Source organism: Equus asinus, chromosome 20 (assembly GCF_041296235.1).
Source record: "Equus asinus isolate D_3611 breed Donkey chromosome 20, EquAss-T2T_v2, whole genome shotgun sequence".
Classification (NCBI taxonomy): domain Eukaryota; kingdom Metazoa; phylum Chordata; class Mammalia; order Perissodactyla; family Equidae; genus Equus; species Equus asinus.
This window is the reverse complement of record NC_091809.1, coordinates 78898267-78903542: the sequence shown is the minus strand read 5'-3', so window position 1 is coordinate 78903542 and position 5276 is coordinate 78898267.

Here is a 5276-nt window from a genome sequence, read left to right as displayed (position 1 = left end):
CTATATTTATCATGGTAGTGGTGCAGTTGACCATTTCATATGTGTAAAACTGTGCTACCATTTTTATTAGATTGTTGTCTTTTTTAAAAAACTGTGTCGTAGGTGGGTTTTGGATGTTATGCCCTTAACTCCATTTCCCCCATAAATCCTGTGGCTTTTAGTGCATGATTTTGCATAACATAGTGACTTTTAGAACACATGTGTGGTGATATAGCAGAACTGACTGTACTTTCTTCTGTCTGCAACACCAGGCAAAGAAAACACGCACTGTGATTAGCAAGAAACGGAAATCAAGGCATTGAGCATAAGAATGATTCGTGACACCCTTCTGGCGTATAGGACAATCCTCTTATTTTTGATTTATTCACTTTTCATCCATCCTTCCATTCATTTATTTATTCTAAAAATATTTATCAAATGCCTACTACGTGTCAGATGCTAAGACAGACCCTGGTGATAACAGCAGAGAACAAAATTAGGAAGTCTTAGGGTTGGGAGAAAATAATAATATATAAATAAAAAATAATGAAAATTGCAATGTATTGAATGAGTATGGCCCCCCAAATCCATATGTTGAAATCTCACTCCCAGAGTGATGGTGTTTGGAGGTGGGGCCTTTGGGAGGGGATGAGGTCATGAGGGTGGAGCTAAAGGAGACCCCGGACAGCTCCCTTATCCCTTCCACCCTGTGAGGACACAGTGAGAAGATAGCTGTCTATGAACCAGGAAGTAGGCTCTCACCAGAAATGGAATCCGTCAGCACCTTGATCTTGGACTTCTCAGCCTCCAGAACTGTGAGAAATAAATTTTTGTTGTTTATAAGCCAGCAGGTCTAAGGTACTTTGTTGTAGCAGCCTGAGCTGAGACAATAGTTAGTCTTGATTACAGGCTTGTTACCTTTCAGGCACTACGATCAGCACTATAAGTACATCACTTTATTCGATCCTTTCAATGCATGATGGTTATTGGTAGGTATAAGTGAGGTAGGCATTATTATTCTTCCCATTTTCCAGATGAAGATACTGAGGCTGAACAATAAGTGGTGGAGCCAGCATTTACATCCAGGCAGCCTGAGTTCAGAGCCTGTGCTCTTGAATAATATTGTTGACATCTGTCTATCCCACCTCTGCTTGATTACCTCCAGCGGTGGGGAACGCACTCCTCTCAAAGCAGCCTGTTGCATCTGTGGCAGTTTATCAAAAGGACAAAGTGGAGTGAAAAAATATATTTTAACAGCTGGCAGTAGAGTTGATAGCAGGGTGAGAATTGAGTTTGTGTAAGAAAATACCTCAGGAGGCCACTTCCTTACAGGGTGCAGAGGAAGAGGAGGGACAATCTGAAAGGACATCTAGTTATACTGTTTTGCATAAGATTTTAATAGGAAATTGTGGGTTGGGGCAGAGGAGAGGACCATGAAGAAGAGAGAGAAGGGTCTGTGCAAACTGGCAGAGCATCAGTGCCCACGGGGAATGGTGGCCAGTGACGAGGTCCCGCGGGTGGAGTAGCCACAGGTTTTCAAAGGCTGGGGAGGCAAATGTTCCCATTCAGCTCATTTGCTTCGCTGTAATGCAAACCCCTCCCACCTCCCGGACCTCCATCTAGTCTGTGGCACACCTTGGGGAGGATCAAAACTGAAGGTGGTGCCCTGGACTGGGCTGGAGTGGAGCTCGCCTGGGTAGGAAGGGCCCCAGTACCTGCTCTCTAAGGGATGGCCAATCACTCCTGCCCTTCCCCCATCAGCCCAGGGAAGCGGGAGCCATTGTTGGGAATGGTGGACATCAGAACCCTCTGTGGAGCCTTTGGGGGAGGGTTCGGGGTAGATTAGGGCGTTCAGGTCCATTTCTATGTAATTTCGGAGGATGAGGGGACCTCAGACAGTCTCTAGGTTACAGTTGTTAGGAGCAAGGGATCTCAAGTAGGGAAACCCGGATTTGAATCCCAGTTTGGCCTTTTAATGGGTGACCTCGAACAATTTACTTGACGTGCCTGCACCTCAGCTTTCTTTATCTTCAATTTGAAGATGACCTTTCCTACCTTGTGGGGTTATTTGGAGGACTGAACGTAGGTAAAACATTCAGCACAATGCCTGACATAATAATCAATCAGGAGTTGTTGTTATAACTCACTCTGATGGCATAGCGTAAACAGCATAAGCTTTCTTCTTGGTGGGATCGGGGTTCCACTACTTACGAGCTCTGTGTGCCTGGGCACATGACTAAACTTCTCTGGCTCTCAGTGAAATGGGGAAATAAAACCTACCTGGCAGGGCTCTGAGGATTAAATGAGAGAATAGAACCTGCTTAACACACTGCTGGGCATACATAGGTGCCTGAAGTTCAGGCCAAGGCTAAGCCATGTGGTACCTTTTGTGAATTAGGCTTTGAAGAAAGGTGCCCCTTCCTTTGAGTCACAGCCCAGACAGCTTTCAGCTCCTCTCACTGCCCTGGCCTGGGGGTCTTTGTGTGGTGCGAAACTGGCACATCTGTAGGATGCAGCCTGCCAAAGATGGGCGGCTGCTTTGACTGTGCTAATTAGCATTCTTCTGCCTCTGACTTGTCCCCTTTGTTCTTGCTCAAGACCGTTCCAGGTTTGCAAGAAAGCACCTAGGCCTCTTCTTAATTTTCTCTCTCCTGCTCCAGCTGCTCTCCTTCTTGTGACGTGTTTTTTCCACTCCCTGCCCAACTTCCCATCTTTTCGCCTATCCTCCCTGCCCCTACCCCCGGATCTTGGCCACTCCTGCCTGTGCAGCTGGCTTGGAGACCACTCAACTGGGAGTCTGGATCAATGACTTCCCTCTGGCCTTGCAGGCCCAGCCTGGGTTCTGGAACAGCCTCTTCTGAGATAATCTAGAGCTTTAATTGCTTCAGAAAGAAGCAGATGATCAGTTCCCATAAACGGTGAGAATCCTTGGTGGTAGCTGGGCTGGCTGCGGAGATGTCCAAGGCTATTTTCAGTGCCTGGCCACAGAGGTGCCAGGAGAGGATGCCAAGAGGGAAGGGAGGCTGCCTGCAGCGTTCCACCCCAACCCATTGTGGTTCCTCTTCCTCTACTGTGAGGCATCCAGCTGTTGCCAATGGAGGTAGCCATCCCTCTGCTGGAAGCCAAAGCCGGGAGGGACAACAGTCAGTGGCGTATGGGCGGGGTGTTTAAGCTGCTGTCTAATTCACTGGCCATACTTAGCACCCAAGGACTCAGCTCTCATATCGTTCCCATTTTGTAGGTGAGGAAACTGGGCCTCAGAAGCAGGAAATGGCTTCCTTCAGGCCATTCTGCAGTCATTTCTCAGTGTAGCTGTCTTTGTTGGTGCTCCCTTAGAGCGTTTAGTCGGCAGAGGGGTGAGGGGGTGCAGCCAGAATCCCTGGCTCACCTCCCAGCCTCTCACTGGTGTGTGATCTTGGACAAGTTACCTACCCTCTCTGAGCCCCAGTTTCTGATCTGTAAAGTGGGGATAAGCAGAGTGCCATGGAGTTGGGTTGTTGAGAACTCAAGGAGAGAAAACCTAGAAGGTGCTCACGGTTGTGCCTGGCTCGTAGGAAGTTCTTGGTAAATGTTGGCTGTTGGTGGTGTTCCTTCCCTTGCCAGGCCATCTGCCGACACTTGACACCCATCCCAGCTAATCCTCGCCACGACTCAGCAAGGCTTGATCGACCCCATTTTTCAGATGAAGAAACGGAGACCCAGAAAGATGAACTGAATTCCTAAGGTCCCGCATCTGGGGAGGGTAGGCGATGGGCCTGGAGCTCAGGGCTCTGCCTTCCCACGTCCGAGATCTTACTTCCATGTAGGCTGGAGCTTCCTATGTGCTGTGTCCCTTGGGACTTTGAGCAGGGGGGGCAGGTGTCAAAAAGAGGATGAAGTGGGTGCCCGTGTAACATGTTGGAAAGCTTCTCGACGGGGAGAGGAAAAGAGCTGTAACCCAGAGCTCAGGTGAATAAAGATCCTTTCATCCCTCATGGCTTCAGGGTGTCCCTGAAACAAATTATGAGAGAAGGCACCCCAGAGTCATCCCAAGTGAACTTCCCTGGCCCCTACATGGGATAACTCTTGCATCCTGCTCATGCTCAGGGCCTGGCGAGGGGCTGCAAGCCACAGGGCTCTCCCTTCACTGTTAGGTCTGCCGGAGTCCAGGTGGTGCCCTCCAAGCTGAGGTCAGGGGTATGTCTGCCTCAGCCCCACCCACTTTGCTTTGTCCCTGACCATCTTGCCTCTAAATACTTCCTATATGTCCCCTCTCCTCTCTAGCCCACTGCTACCCCTCGACCCCGATTTAAACCCACTTCTTCCAGCTGGGTCATTGCCACAGTTGCTCACTGGTCTTGCTGACATGAGTCTGGGCCCCACCCCCAGCCCACAAGGGCTGCCTGAGAGGGGGCCTCCTCAAATGTGAATCTCGTGGGGTCACATACCTCCATATGTCCCAGCTTCCCAGGCCTGTAAAGATCCCAGAGCTTCTAACTCTCACCTCGGCTCTATCTGCAGCCCCTTGCCTGCCCCGAAACACCCCAGTGCTGCAGCCCAACAGTTCCCAAAGGTGTGTCCCCAGAGAACAGGCCTTTGGATTATTAATAGGTACGTTTTGCGTGGAGCATTCCACTGGGAAATGAGTATGGGACCAATACTGAAGTTCAGTAGGTGTATTTGTTGTGGGACTTCTCAGAGCCTCTAATATGCTAACTTATGACACAAAGCCCTCCAGTTGATCATTGGCAAGGTTGCCCTGAAAACAGTGTGAACCCTTAGTTCTAACAATAGCTGACACTAACACAGCACTGAGTGCCTGGCACTGTTCAGTGGGCTTTTTGGTTATATTACCTCGTTTAATCTCCACAACTCGGGGAGGCAGGTGCTATCATTACCCCCATTTTATAGAGGAGGAATCTGAGGCACAGAGAAGTTAAGTGACTTGCCTACATTCACCCAGCTAGTCAGCAGTTGAGCTGAGATTCCAGCCCACACATAGTCTGAAATGAGCACTCATAGCCACTATGCTAGCCCCAAACTTTGAGGACTTCTCCAGTACCTGGTGCTGTGACAAGCACTCTAAATGGATTATTTCATTTAATCTTCACAACAACCCCATGATTATTATTTTCCTCTTTATTGTCAAGGAAACAGAAATGAAGAGAGCGCATGTTGAGCTAAGAGGTACCTGAAGGGGAACTTGAACCCAGGTCTTTCTGTGAATTATGAATCTCTGGTCTGTCTGACTCCAAACAGAACAAGCAATCCTTTTGTCGGGGGGCACAGAAGCTCTGGGAAATACACACTGGACAATG